This window comes from Notolepis coatsorum (genome assembly GCF_963971535.1).
Source record: "Notolepis coatsorum genome assembly, chromosome: 1".
NCBI classification, from domain to species: Eukaryota; Metazoa; Chordata; class Actinopteri; order Aulopiformes; family Paralepididae; genus Notolepis; species Notolepis coatsorum.
This window is the reverse complement of record NC_140165.1, coordinates 229,852,705-229,867,231: the sequence shown is the minus strand read 5'-3', so window position 1 is coordinate 229,867,231 and position 14,527 is coordinate 229,852,705. Positions and strand designations below refer to the sequence as shown.

The 14,527-nt window shown below is 44.5% G+C and overlaps 1 protein-coding gene across 1 annotated transcript in view; it reads left to right on the top strand.

Annotated features, from left to right (window-relative positions):
- Positions 1-14,527, top strand: part of ece2b (endothelin converting enzyme 2b) — a gene marked incomplete at its 3' end in the record, with an annotated part of 247,781 nt that overhangs the window by 199,261 nt on the left and 33,993 nt on the right. The window lies entirely within an intron of this gene.

Genomic DNA, 14,527 nt, shown 5'->3' with positions numbered 1-14,527 from the left:
TGGCTGCTTGCAGTGTTGTGGAGACCAGTGGAATTGCTGCTTGCACTGTTGTAGAGACCAGTGGTGTGGCTGCTTGCAGAGCTGTAGAGACCAGTGGTGTGGCTGCTTGCAGAGCTGTAGAGACCAGTGGTGTGGCTGCTTGCATTGTTGTAGAGACCAGTGGTGTGGCTGCTTGCAGAGCTGTAGAGACCAGTGGTGTGGCTGCTTGCATTGTTGTACTGACCAGTGGTGTGGCTGCTTGCAGAGCTGTAGAGACCCGTGGTGTGGCTGCTTGCAGTGTTGTGGAGACCAGTGGAATTGCTGCTTGCACTGTTGTAGAGACCAGTGGTGTGGCTGCTTGCAGAGCTGTAGAGACCAGTGGTGTGGCTGCGTGCAGAGCTGTAGAGACCAGTGGTGTGGCTGCTTGCAGAGCTGTAGAGACCAGTGGAATGGCTGCTTGCACTGTTGTAGAGACCAGTGGTGTGGCTGCTTGCACTGTTGTAGAGACCAGTTGCGTGGCTGCTTGCACTGTTGTAGAGACCAGTGGTGTGGCTGCTTGCAGAGCTGTAGAGACCAGTGGTGTGGCTGCTTGCATTGTTGTAGAGACCAGTGGTGTGGCTGCTTGCAGGGCTGTAGAGACCAGTGGAATGGCTGCTTGCAGAACTGTAGAGACCCGTGGTGTGGCTGCTTGCAGTGTTGTGGAGACCAGTGGAATTGCTGCTTGCACTGTTGTAGAGACCAGTGGTGTGGCTGCTTGCAGAGCTGTAGAGACCAGTGGTGTGGCTGCTTGCAGAGCTGTAGAGACCAGTGGTGTGGCTGCTTGCATTGTTGTAGAGACCAGTGGTGTGGCTGCTTGCAGAGCTGTAGAGACCAGTGGTGTGGCTGCTTGCATTGTTGTAGAGACCAGTGGTGTGGCTGCTTGCAGAGCTGTAGAGACCCGTGGTGTGGCTGCTTGCAGTGTTGTGGAGACCAGTGGAATTGCTGCTTGCACTGTTGTAGAGACCAGTGGTGTGGCTGCTTGCAGAGCTGTAGAGACCAGTGGTGTGGCTGCGTGCAGAGCTGTAGAGACCAGTGGTGTGGCTGCTTGCAGAGCTGTAGAGACCAGTGGAATGGCTGCTTGCACTGTTGTAGAGACCAGTGGTGTGGCTGCTTGCACTGTTGTAGAGACCAGTTGCGTGGCTGCTTGCACTGTTGTAGAGACCAGTGGTGTGGCTGCTTGCAGAGCTGTAGAGACCAGTGGTGTGGCTGCTTGCATTGTTGTAGAGACCAGTGGTGTGGCTGCTTGCAGGGCTGTAGAGACCAGTGGAATGGCTGCTTGCAGAACTGTAGAGACCCGTGGTGTGGCTGCTTGCAGTGTTGTGGAGACCAGTGGAATTGCTGCTTGCACTGTTGTAGAGACCAGTGGTGTGGCTGCTTGCAGAGCTGTAGAGACCAGTGGTGTGGCTGCTTGCAGAGCTGTAGAGACCAGTGGTGTGGCTGCTTGCATTGTTGTAGAGACCAGTGGTGTGGCTGCTTGCAGAGCTGTAGAGACCAGTGGTGTGGCTGCTTGCATTGTTGTAGAGACCAGTGGTGTGGCTGCTTGCAGAGCTGTAGAGACCCGTGGTGTGGCTGCTTACAGTGTTGTGGAGACCAGTGGAATTGCTGCTTGCACTGTTGTAGAGACCAGTGGTGTGGCTGCTTGCAGAGCTGTAGAGACCAGTGGTGTGGCTGCGTGCAGAGCTGTAGAGACCAGTGGTGTGGCTGCTTGCAGAGCTGTAGAGACCAGTGGAATGGCTGCTTGCACTGTTGTAGAAACCAGTGGTGTGGCTGCTTGCACTGTTGTAGAGACCAGTTGCGTGGCTGCTTGCACTGTTGTAGAGACCAGTGGTGTGGCTGCTTGCAGGGCTGTAGAGACCAGTGGAATGGCTGCTTGCAGAACTGTAGAGACCCGTGGTGTGGCTGCTTGCAGTGTTGTGGAGACCAGTGGAATTGCTGCTTGCACTGTTGTAGAGACCAGTGGTGTGGCTGCTTGCAGAGCTGTAGAGACCAGTGGTGTGGCTGCTTGCAGAGCTGTAGAGACCAGTGGTGTGGCTGCTTGCATTGTTGTAGAGACCAGTGGTGTGGCTGCTTGCAGAGCTGTAGAGACCAGTGGTGTGGCTGCTTGCATTGTTGTAGAGACCAGTGGTGTGGCTGCTTGCAGAGCTGTAGAGACCCGTGGTGTGGCTGCTTGCAGTGTTGTGGAGACCAGTGGAATTGCTGCTTGCACTGTTGTAGAGACCAGTGGTGTGGCTGCTTGCAGAGCTGTAGAGACCAGTGGTGTGGCTGCGTGCAGAGCTGTAGAGACCAGTGGTGTGGCTGCTTGCAGAGCTGTAGAGACCAGTGGAATGGCTGCTTGCACTGTTGTAGAGACCAGTGGTGTGGCTGCTTGCACTGTTGTAGAGACCAGTTGCGTGGCTGCTTGCACTGTTGTAGAGACCAGTGGTGTGGCTGCTTGCAGAGCTGTAGAGACCAGTGGTATGGCTGCTTGCACTGTTGTGGAGACCAGTGGTATAGTATTTCGGCTAAATATGCCTAGTTTAAAAAAAAATTATTGATAACATAGTGCTGTAATTAAATGTTCTAATAAATATGCATGATCAAGTTCAACAACGTGTGCTTTTATTTTTATATTCCTTAATTCCGCGTTGAAATGACACGATGGGGTGTAAAAAAAATCCTAAATAAAATGGGGTCATGGTATGAAAAAGTTTGAGAACCTCTGCACTAGGGGTGCTTGCTTATGAAAAAACAAAACAAAAAAAAACAAAAAAAATAAGAATAATAACCTTCTTACTGTCATGCACTCTTCTTAATATACTAACATACACTCAACACTGTAGCACTCAAGTCTGAACACTTTGATGAACATTGTTACTCACTTAAAAAAAATAAACCTGGTGGACTAGATAAAGGGAACGAGTGTGTCTGGTGAAATGTCTTGCGTATGATACGGGGGGAGGGGGGACGGTGTTAGTGGCTCAGGAGGTAGAGCAGTCGTCTGGTAAGGTTCCTCCTGGCAGCGTGTCGAAGTGTCCTTGAGCAACCCCTACCTGTTGGCACCTTGTATTGTTGCCTCTGCCGTCGGTGTGTGAATGTGTGAGTGAATCGGTCAATGTGAAGCACTTTGGATAAAAGCACTATATAAATGCAGTCCATTTACCATCCATTTATCATTATGACATCACTCACACTAACAGAAAAGCAGTCAATAATGAACTGAACTAATGTATTGCCAGGGCACTTGGGACAGTGAAACGTGTAGAAAGCACCACAAGGAGTTGGAGCGGTTGCTTTGCGTGTCTGTGGGCCATAAAGATCATCAGCCTGTCATCCCTCACTTCTTTTAAGGGGAACAGAATCCAACTCCATGGTATGTTTCCATCACTTCTATCATCACTACCATCAGACCGGGCTCAAGGGATCTCCTAGAGACGCGTCAGTACTATGTAATCAGAGGGCTTGCATGATTGATTGATTGATTTTTATTGTGGAGTAAAAGACAGCATCCAAGGGATAAAAACATGAGAAAGTGCAAGCACTTATTTCCATCATGGTCCCTGATTTTGGACATGGACAGACATCATAAAACATAGAGCAGCATAATGTTGCGTTAGCATATGCTTGTCTTGCGTAGGGCATGCGAAAGGGCTTAGGTGGGGCGCCTCGGTTTAATATTCAGGGAGAACTCTGCTGCCCTTGAATGCAAATTAAAATCTTCCTTACCCGGCAATGCAGCGAATTATGCATAGAATTTGAATTTACCTATCTCAAACCCACCCTCTTTTCTTCAACCCTCCTCCACATCACAATTGCTGGTTTTGAGGAAAAGCAACAGTTGCGATTGGAGCATCAAGAAAAGAGGGGTGGGCATTTGAGATGGGTCAATTGAGAGAATGGCCATTCCTATTCACACACTCTGTGCATGCAGTAGGAGTAGGAAAACATGCACGCGCCTAGCTTAGCGTCAGTCACTGGAAGTAGGTTCCTCCATTAGCCTAGTTCCCAACATCTTCCTACTCCTACTGCATGCACAGAGAAGAACAAGGTATGTATCTTCTTGTCTAACTCCAGGGTAGATGGCAAATAAGCGAATTTCCCAAAATGTTGGCGTTTTCCTTTAAGTTGGATGACAAAGAATGTTTGAGTCAGTTTCGAGTGGGTGCCTGCACAGAGATGAGTAATATACAGTTTCATTAATATTTTTTGGGGTACACAAGACGACACAACATTTGGCTGAACAGACCACCAGTGTCTCATGATGCACTCTAAAAGCACTCTTAGACTCTATACTCTAATAGTGCTCCTAGGGCGCAGTGTCACTATTAGAACCTTACACTCTAATAGTGCTCCTAGGATGCAGTGTCACTATTAGACTCTTACACTCTAATGGTGCTCCTAGGATGCAGTGTCACTATTAGACTCTTACACTCTAATGGTGCTCCTAGGATGCAGTGTCACTATTAGACTCTTACACTCTAATGGTGCTCCTATGGCGCAGTGTCACTATTAGACTCTTACACTCTAATGGTGCTCCTATGGCGCAGTGTCACTATTAGACTCTTACACTCTAATGGTGCTCCTATGGCGCAGTGTCACTATTAGACTCTTACACTCTAATAGTGCTCCTAGGATACAGTGTCACTATTAGAACCTTACACTCTAATAGTGCTCCTAGGATGCAGTGTCACTATTAGACTCTTACACTCTAATAGTGCTCCTAGGATGCAGTGTCACTATTAGAACCTTACACTCTAATAGTGCTCCTAGGATGCAGTGTCACTATTAGACTCTTACACTCTAATAGTGCTCCTATGATGCAGTGTCACTATTAGACTCTTACACTCTAATAGTGCTCCTAGGATGCAGTGTCACTATTAGACTCTTACACTCTAATGGTGCTCCTAGGATACAGTGTCACTATTAGAACCTTACACTCTAATGGTGCTCCTAGGATACAGTGTCACTATTAGAACCTTACACTCTAATAGTGCTCCTAGGATGCAGTGTCACTATTAGACTCTTACACTCTAATAGTGCTCCTAGGATGCAGTGTCACTATTAGACTCTTACACTCTAATAGTGCTCCTAGGATGCAGTGTCACTATTAGACTCTTACACTCTAATAGTGCTCCTAGGATGCAGTGTCACTATTAGAACCTTACACTCTAATAGTGCTCCTAGGATGCAGTGTCACTATTAGACTCTTACACTCTAATAGTGCTCCTAGGATGCAGTGTCACTATTAGACTCTTACACTCTAATAGTGCTCCTAGGATGCAGTGTCACAAATAATTAACGTAATGTAAATAAACTAAATTATGTGGCAGCAGCCACTAGTCCTTAACCTACAGTAGGAACTTCCCTTGCTGTCCATTCAATCAACCAAACCTTTATATATAACGCAATTCACTATAACATCAAAGAAGTTCAGTAAGGAAAGGAACTAAATCAGTGGTAATGGAAAGAAAGAAAAAAGGTTAAGTGTAATTAATTATACCTGCTAACCCCTGCTATGCCAGTCCTACGGGTTCAGAATCCTAACGTTTTCTGCCGAGTAGCATCAAAGGACAGTTTTGTTGAAAGTTTTAACAAGTCCTGGATTAGTTTTGTTCTCCTACTCCCACCCTCCCTCCTCAATACCCTGAGCCGACGAGGGAGACGCCTTCAGGCTTTCATCCCCGCGCGGGTCAGCCCCTCGCCAGCCTCTCGCCGGCAGAACTCTTGTTGCAGCGGTAATTGTGCGCCGCTGGAGCATGGATTTATCCTCAACAAATTTCTCAGCTGGGTTCCAGGCTCAAGAAGTTCAAGCGCTCCTGATTGAGGATGCAGCGGAAGTGCTCCACGCACCCTGGGAGGGAGGGAGGGAGGCAGGGAGGAAGGGAGGGAGGGAGGGAGGGAGGGAGGGAGGGAGAGACTGCTAATGAAGTGCTGGCTCTTAAAACCGCATGATGAAAAGTTGACGTTAAAGCGAGCAACGTGTGTTCTTTGTGCCTCTGTATGGATGGGCCATATGTGAAAAGAAAGAAAGAAAAAATATATATACATATCATTATACATATTAAACTGAAGCCTAATTTTTAACGATCACTCAAACATTGCAGAACTAATTTTGTTAGAAGTAAGACTTAAAGCTGCTATAAATAAACATTTTATGTTGAGTAATAATTTGGGAAAACTAAATACATCCACAGAGCTTTTAGAAAGGTGCGGAATAAAATTATTGCGTTTCCCCTCAAAGAAATTATTGATACATACGTTTGTTGTTTACATGTCGCAAGCATGTATCCCCCTCCTTTCTTCCCATTTCCCCACATGGAATGCAACTGATTGGATAAATGACATGCTAGTGCTCTAGTGCGACATCTAGTGGCTGTCTGTTAACTATAGCACCTTTAATTTTTGCTTTCTCTTTTCTTTCTTTCTTTTTTAACGAACATTTACTGGTTGAGTTGAGGTTTTATTGGAATGTTTTCCTCGTTTTTAATCAATACTACAGATGAAAAGAATGTATATCATGATCCATGATGTCAAAGATAAACAACGATGTAATAACACTGACAGACATTGAAGCTGTAACATGTGGAGTTCGATCTGTAGATGGAAAATGAGGTTTTTGGAACTTTTGTCAACACGTCATAAAACTGTAGGTACATTTTTTACTCTACTGTTTGCAAAGATTGCCAACGTAAACAAACCTTACAGATTAGTTACAGTTGAAAAATACTGCAAATACAATTAAAATAGTAATTATTTACCTAAAAAATATATATTTAGAGATCAACTATTCTATTCCCTGCGGCTGAGTGGCGCAGTGGGCAAGGCGCTCGCCACTAACGCAGGATATGCTGGTATCGAGCCCAGCTCTCGGCGTTGCTACCGGCTTGGCCGGCCGTCATACTAACACAATTGGCAAGAGGGTGGGAAAGCCGGTGGGTGGGGATTGGACGTTGTGGACAGCGACTCCTACAGGTCGGTTGGGTGACGCCGGTACGGCGGAAACAGGAAGTATCGGGGGCAGCGTGAGCCTCCCACGCGTTACTCCTCGCCACTGAGAGTTCGAGCTGTTGCGGTGAAAAGATGCGACAGGCTGCCTCCTCGTGTACCGGAGGGGACACGTGATGCAAGGCTTCTATCCTCACTACAGCCGACCAGTGGGAGGCATAGTCTAGCAACGTTCAAGACAGGGGAGGGAAGAATTGGAAATACGAAATTGGGATGGGAGAAAAATTGAAAATGAGGAGAAAAAGTGGATAAAAAAAAACAATTCTATTCCTATTTGTTATTTTTGGTGGTGAGGCAACACTCTGCCCTGCCAAGGAGAAGAACAAGTCTGTCTGTCCGTCTGTCCGTCTGTCCGTCTGTCTGTCCGTCTGTCCGTCTGTCCGTCTGTCCGTCCGTCCGTCCGTCTGTCTGTCTGTCTGTCTGTCTGTCTGTCCGTCCGTCCGTCCGTCACCCAACCGACCTGTAGGAGTCGCTGTCCACAACGTCCAATCCCCACCCATCGACTTTCCACCCGCTACCTCTGCCAATTGAGATAGTATGACGACTGGCCCAAGCCGCAGGCAACGCTAACTGAAGAGTAAGAGTGAGAGATTAAGAGTGAGAGAGAGTGAGAGATTAAGAGTGAGAGATTAAGAGTGAGAGATTAAGAGTGAGAGATTAAGAGTGAGAGATTAAGAGTGAGAGAGAGTGATAGATTAAGAGTGAGAGAGAGTGAGAAAGTAAGAGTGAGAGAGAGTGAGAGATTAAGAGTGAGAGAGAGTGATAGATTAAGAGTGAGAGAGAGTGATAGATTAAGAGTGATAGATTAAGAGTGATAGATTAAGAGTGAGAGATTAAGAGTGAGAGATTAAGAGTGAGAGAGAGTGATAGATTAAGAGTGAGAGAGTAAGAGTGAGAGATTAAGAGTGAGAGAGAGTGAGAGATTAAGAGTGAGAGATTAAGAGTGAGAGAGAGTGATAGATTAAGAGTGAGAGAGAGTGAGAGAGTAAGAGTGAGAGATTAAGAGTGAGAGAGAGTGAGAGATTAAGAGTGAGAGATTAAGAGTGAGAGATTAAGAGTGAGAGATTAAGAGTGAGAGAGAGTGAGAGAGTAAGAGTGAGAGATTAAGAGTGAGAGAGAGTGAGAGATTAAGAGTGAGAGATTAAGAGTGAGAGATTAAGAGTGAGAGATCAAGGAGAAGAACAAGTCTGTCTGTCCGTCTGTCTGTCCGTCTGTCCGTCCGTCCGTCCGTCCGTCCGTCCGTCCGTCTGTCTGTCTGTCTGTCTGTCTGTCTGTCTGTCTGTCTGTCTGTCTGTCCGGGACACACACAGTATCTCAATGAGTAATGGCCAGATTGCTGTGAAATCTGCTTGTACGTTCATAACCCCAAGAGGAGGACATGTATTAATTTTGATAAGACCATGACCTTTCCTCCAGTGCCACCATCAGGCCAAATGTTCAGTCTTTCCAGGACATATTGTTTGTGACATTGTGTAATATAATAGTTTCAGACGTTGCACATGTTGGATGCCGCCTGCGCTTGTTTTAATTACTCTTGACTTTGCCTGTTTTGGCTGCCTCACTCTGCCCACATCTTGACTCCAGTCCCACCCTCTACACTGACTTAGCTGAGTCTTACTGAGCCAGATGTGAGACTGAGCACACAAACCCCAAATAACACTGGACACTAACTCAACACCCACTCACACTCACAGCCGGGGCTCCAGTGACACAGCAGAATAATGCTCACAGCTGTGGTGTGGTTGAATAAACAGATCAGTGTACTGTATTCATGTGCGATTTGTTCCAAGTAGTACAAATGTATCTTAATTGTCCTAAATCAGACACACGTTTAAAACTTAACATTTCAAAAGTTTTGAAGTTTTGTTTTTAAAACAACAATGGTGTCTGGAGAGAAGAGTCATGGGAGTAAAGTCACACACTTGTGTCTGGAGAGAAGTGTCATGGAGCTAAAGTTACAGACTGGTGTCTAGTGAGAAGAGCCATGGTCTGGACGAGCTCCTTAAAAGTTGCACAGAGGAGGCTTTTCAACTTCATGACGTCAGAAAGATTGCATGTTTGGTGTGCAGGGACACACTGGGAAGAGGAAACACCCAGATCTTTGCACGGAAATAAATGGCACTAACTCTATCTAAATTATTATCACCAGTAACGGCAGAGTCGTGTGTTAAAACACTGAGCTGATGAATTCCCATCGGTGATAATCCACTGCAACATTACAGGAAAGGGGGGCTACCCCCCCCCCCCCCCCCCCTTGAATATTCTGCCTCATGTGAGAAAACTCTGTATGCTGCTCCCAGAAGCTCTTGCGCAATACACAATTTCCTCACTCACTCACTCACTCACTCACTCACTCACTCACTCACTCACTCACTCACTCACTCACTCACTCACTCACTCACTCACTCACTCACTCACTCACTCACTCACTCACTCACTCACTCACTCATTCATTCACAGTGAGCTACTCTGCCCCCTTCACTGACTCCTATTAAGATAATCTGCCCTTGTGCTTCACTTCTTGTGTAGTTGTTTTTATCATATTACCCTCAAACTCTTATTGGAACCACAGGGGACGCATTTAATCATTTCATAATTTCATAATTTCCTGCAGCCCCCCCCCCCTTCATCTGCCTTCAGAAGTGCTTATTGTTGCGTTCTGAACCAGAGAACCTCCGCCGAATCAAGACGTGCATTATGATATAAATTGAAAACTCTTCTTCATTAATCTATTGAAAGTTCACATGGCTTTCTTTTTTCTTTTCCATTCCGAGAGTTCATTGTGACCCCAGGGCCCGCGATGAAACCCACTCAATTCAAAACTCCATTTCAGAAATACATGATTTTTTCGGAAAATAAAAAGGTTTCTTTTCAGTTATTTTCAAAGTTGACTTGCTTTTCATCCCGGCGTGCCTCCCCCGGGCGGTGCGTTCGACTCCCACGCTGAGGCTTTCACCGCTGGGGCAGGGGGGGGGGCAGGGGGGCTGACGGGTTAAGGGATTTAACCCTAATACCCCTGCTGAATACAGGGCAGGGCAGCTGTAATTGGCTTCTCAACCCTACAAACCTTGAAAACAAACAAACAAACAGACATAAAGACGGATAGCTTCCAGACAGAAAGATAGACTGATAGATAAGCAGACAGACAGACAGACATGCTGAACTGTCTGGAGCCCTGGACCTTTAGAACTAGAGGTGTGTGTGACTGTGTGCGTGTGTGTGTGTACTACTACTACTACTATTGGGTCTCATTCCCGAAAATTTTCCAAAGATATATTCTGGAAGACTTATCTTGGAACCACTGAGACATAATCTATGACAAGTACACTCTGAGTCCTGAACGTGCTGGAGATATGTCTTAAGTGGCTGAAACGGTCGCAGAAATGATATGATCTGATATCTGCTTGGAGAATGGCATTCTGTCGTAAACTCCAAAGCGCGTTCCCGTTCAGCTCATTTGCATACAAAACACCGCCTCCATAGTTCCTTATAAGGCAACTGGTGACGCAGCTGTGTGAAATGGAATGGCGGAAGTGCTTTGCGAGCCGCGTGATTACGAAACCTAGCGTCAGTCAATGCCAATCAGAGAGCGTCTCCGAGAAATGCGGCTAGGTTTCGTAATCACGCTTGCGCCCATCAAAACTAGATTAGATTAATGTATTGGCATCATATACAGCTCGCGGTACACACCTGCCACAGCGCGCGCGCACACACAGACACACACACACGCGCGCGCAGTACTGTATATAAATGAATGACATATAATATATATAGCCTATATAGCGTAATGAATGAACGCAGTATGGCTTATTATTCCATAAGCCTATAGGCTACTGTTCATTCGTAGGCGCACACAATACTTGTTATGGAATATTAATGCAGTCTATTTCCACCGATTAGCTTTAGTTCTTATTTATTTATCCACTGTCATTTCAGTGTTGGTGTATAGGCTATATAGTGTATTTCAATATAAGTTTAATTGATTAATGATATATTCGAAGGAATGCAGGTTTATAGCTATATCAACCCCCTCCAATGTACAGTAAATGACCAAGTATGGTTTTGTCAATATTCCAATGTACAGTTTTGCTTGTACAGTGTAAGTCTATCCCCCACCCATCCCTACCCAACCTCCTCCAACAGTTTCTACGTCAAATGTACTCTCTTTTCTGGACTCTTTTTGTATCACAAACAGTACTGTATTTGCAAATCTGGTATGTCATAAATGTATAGATGTAGCAGTACTGTCTATCTGTGTCATGTGTGTCATATGTTATGATGAATTGAAAATGGGGGGCCCTGATGTAAACAAGACGAAATTCTTTCTCTGGTCTGCATCCCCTTATGTAATTGAGCTGTACTGTACTGTACCCATTCTGCAATCTGTTAATAAAGTTTTCAATCAATCAATCAAACAAAGGTCTGTCCCATTGTATACCAATCAATGGGATACATTGCATGTTGACCTGCATTCTTTCAAATGTATATAATTAATCATTAAAACAGATGTGTAACAAATAAGAAATACAAATTCCACAGAAGGCATTAAATTATTATTATTTTCAATCATTTCACAATAATTGCATAATTGTGTTTGAATATCTGAGTAATTATTTGTCCAAAATAGCTGGTTCAGATATGGTTAATCCAGCTACCCTGTGATCAGATGAATCCATATTATTTATTTTTCCGACATCAAATTCGTAATTTCTTATCGTACAAATATTGTCATATTTATTTTAATTATGATTAAGTAATTAATTCCAAGGAGGCCTGTAGCGTTGACATGAAGGAATCACTATGAGAACACAGTCTGTCAAGTTATAATAACATTTTAAATTAGTCAATCAATCATGAGATTTGATCGTGGGCTGAGAGCATATTTAAGTGTGCTCCTCAGCAGTGCTCAGATCTGGGCCCCGTTCCCCGTACCTGGATAACTGAGTTAGCCGGATAACTTTCGGTCAAGTCTGACTTAAGCCGGACTTTCCCATTCCCCGAAGCTGGATTGTCTAAATCACCATGACAACAGATCAAAAAGTTTGAGCCTGGTCGAGAGCAGGGTTAAGTTCAAGTTAGCCGGATGAACCATAGCCACGCCCCCGCAAAGAAGTGACAGCTCGTTTCCTGAAATGATTCTCACAGTCTAGGATTGCATTATACCATTCTGAATTACGTTTTTGTGCTCCATTCTTCCAGAGGGGGCTTTTGAAATGTAAAATATACCCAAAATGCTGATACTAAATTCACTTTGTCCTAAATAATGCACGTTATATATACCGTGGCGCTCGCTAGGTGCGATGTACACATTATGTGGTTATTTTAACAACGCGCAGCATTGCAAATGTGAATCCCGCGGGGATATGCTTAATGATTGAAACCTATCGCTCGTTTGGCTCTGATTCCTTTCATATTCTCCGCTGTGGATGAGGAGCGAGGAAGGAGAGGAGCGCCTGGATTTTGTTTCATTCAAGCATAAAATTGAAGTGTCTATGCGTGGATTGTGGATTTTGTGTGATATTGTAACTGGGATTAAAATGTCTGATGAGATGCGCTGTTTGACGGATTTGAGAAATTGAATGAGCCGTTGACGTCACATTAATGAATGAGAATAAAGAGATAAAACTTCATTCAAAATAAAGAATATTCTAAACACGGGTCTCTCGTTCATTAATGTATAAACAATGAATTTATCCCATCTGGCACAGTGGCGCAGCGGTAGTGCTCAATCCTGGCAACCGGGCGACCGGTGTTCGAAACCCCGTCTTTCCAATATAATTTTTTGGAATATAATATTAATGATTATACGCAGAAGTAGCCTAGTTTTAAGTTAAAATATTATAAATCTACATGCATTGGGGATGTCATTCTTTATATAGCTCTCAACGTGCACCAAATTGAATTATTCCTACATTGCAAAAAGAAGGAAAAGACTAGGATTCGAACCCCGGTCGTCTGCGTGAAAGTCAAAAGGACAAACCGTCACACCGCAGTACAGATAAATAAAAAATCCACCATACATCAATCAATGGATAAGAGAGCCGTATCCTTATTCTGAAACAGTTTAACTAATTATTTTCGCTAGCAAGATCTCATTTGATTATTCAATGCATAAACCTACTGCCAGCAGGAACGTTTAAAGAAATATAATCTGATTGATTGGGGTAATGAGGGATTTAAAATTAGCCTATAGATTATGCATTTAACTTGTCGGCAAGGCTATTGAGCCGCCTGCAATCTGTAAAACAATCAATCAATCAATGCCGTTAGAAGATCAGGATTTCTGCGATCTACACCTGCTGTCTTTTCAACTGAAGCGGCCGCGCGCACTTATCCAGAGTCTCAAGTCTGGCTCGAGTTAACGAGACTGAATCAGCGTTCCAGGAACAGGAAAATCCCGGCTTCAAACATCGGGTTAACTGAATCTGGATAATGGGACTCTTGATCGACTTAGTTGAACCAGGTACGGGGAATAGGGCCCTGCTCTCAAATAAGATCTCAGGAAAATTTGAAGACTCCCACTCCCAGCCCTAATATGTCTTAAATAGGCCGAAATCTGGCTAAGACGAAATATTTTGTCGTAACTTCGTTCGAGAATGAGACCCATTGTTACTACTACTACTATTGCTACTACTACTGCTACTGCTACTGCTATTGCTATTGCTACTGCTATTGCTACTACTATTGCTGCTACTACTACTACTACTACAACAACAACCACAACAACAACAAAGATAGAAAGAAACTAGAAGAATGTACTCAGTAGAGGGGCGGCTGGGTGGCGTAGCGGAGATTGCGCTCGTCACCAATGCAAGAGACTCCGGTCTCGAGTCTCTCAACTCCCCGAGTCAGCATTGCCTGCGGCTTGGACCAGTCGTCATACTATCTCAATTGGCAGAGGTAGCAGGTGGAAAGTCGATGGGTGGGGATTGGACGTTGTGGACAGCGACTCCTACAGGTCGGTTGGGTGACGCCTGTACAGCAGACGCAGAGACAGGAAGTATCGGGGGCAGCGTGAGCCTCCCACGCGTTCTGCTGTTACTTTCAGACTCTATATCTGGGGGTCATATAGTTAGGTGAACAGCCCAGGTCTTCTGTAGCGTGTTCTCCACGAGGAGCCACAACTCTGGGGATCATTCTTTCTGACTGTATGACGAGCATGTATCACAACAAACATTGTGGCTGTAGAACTAATGGGTCACAAGAGAAATTCCAGAATTATATGATTGAATGGTTTTTTTAATTGGCGTTTCCTCTCCCTTTTCTCTAATAATAATAAGCCTTTTTATTATTATTATTATTATTAGTAGTAGTAGTAGTAGTAGTAGTAGTAGTAGTAGTAGTAGTAGTAGTAGTAGTAGTAGTAGTAGTATTAGTAGTAGTAGTAGTAGTAGTAGTAGTAGTAGTAGTAGTAGTAGTAGTATTATTATTATTATTGCTATTATTTATGTTATTACTATCATCATCATTGCCATTATATTATTATTGATAATAATATATGTGTTGTTATTATTATAATTGTTGATAA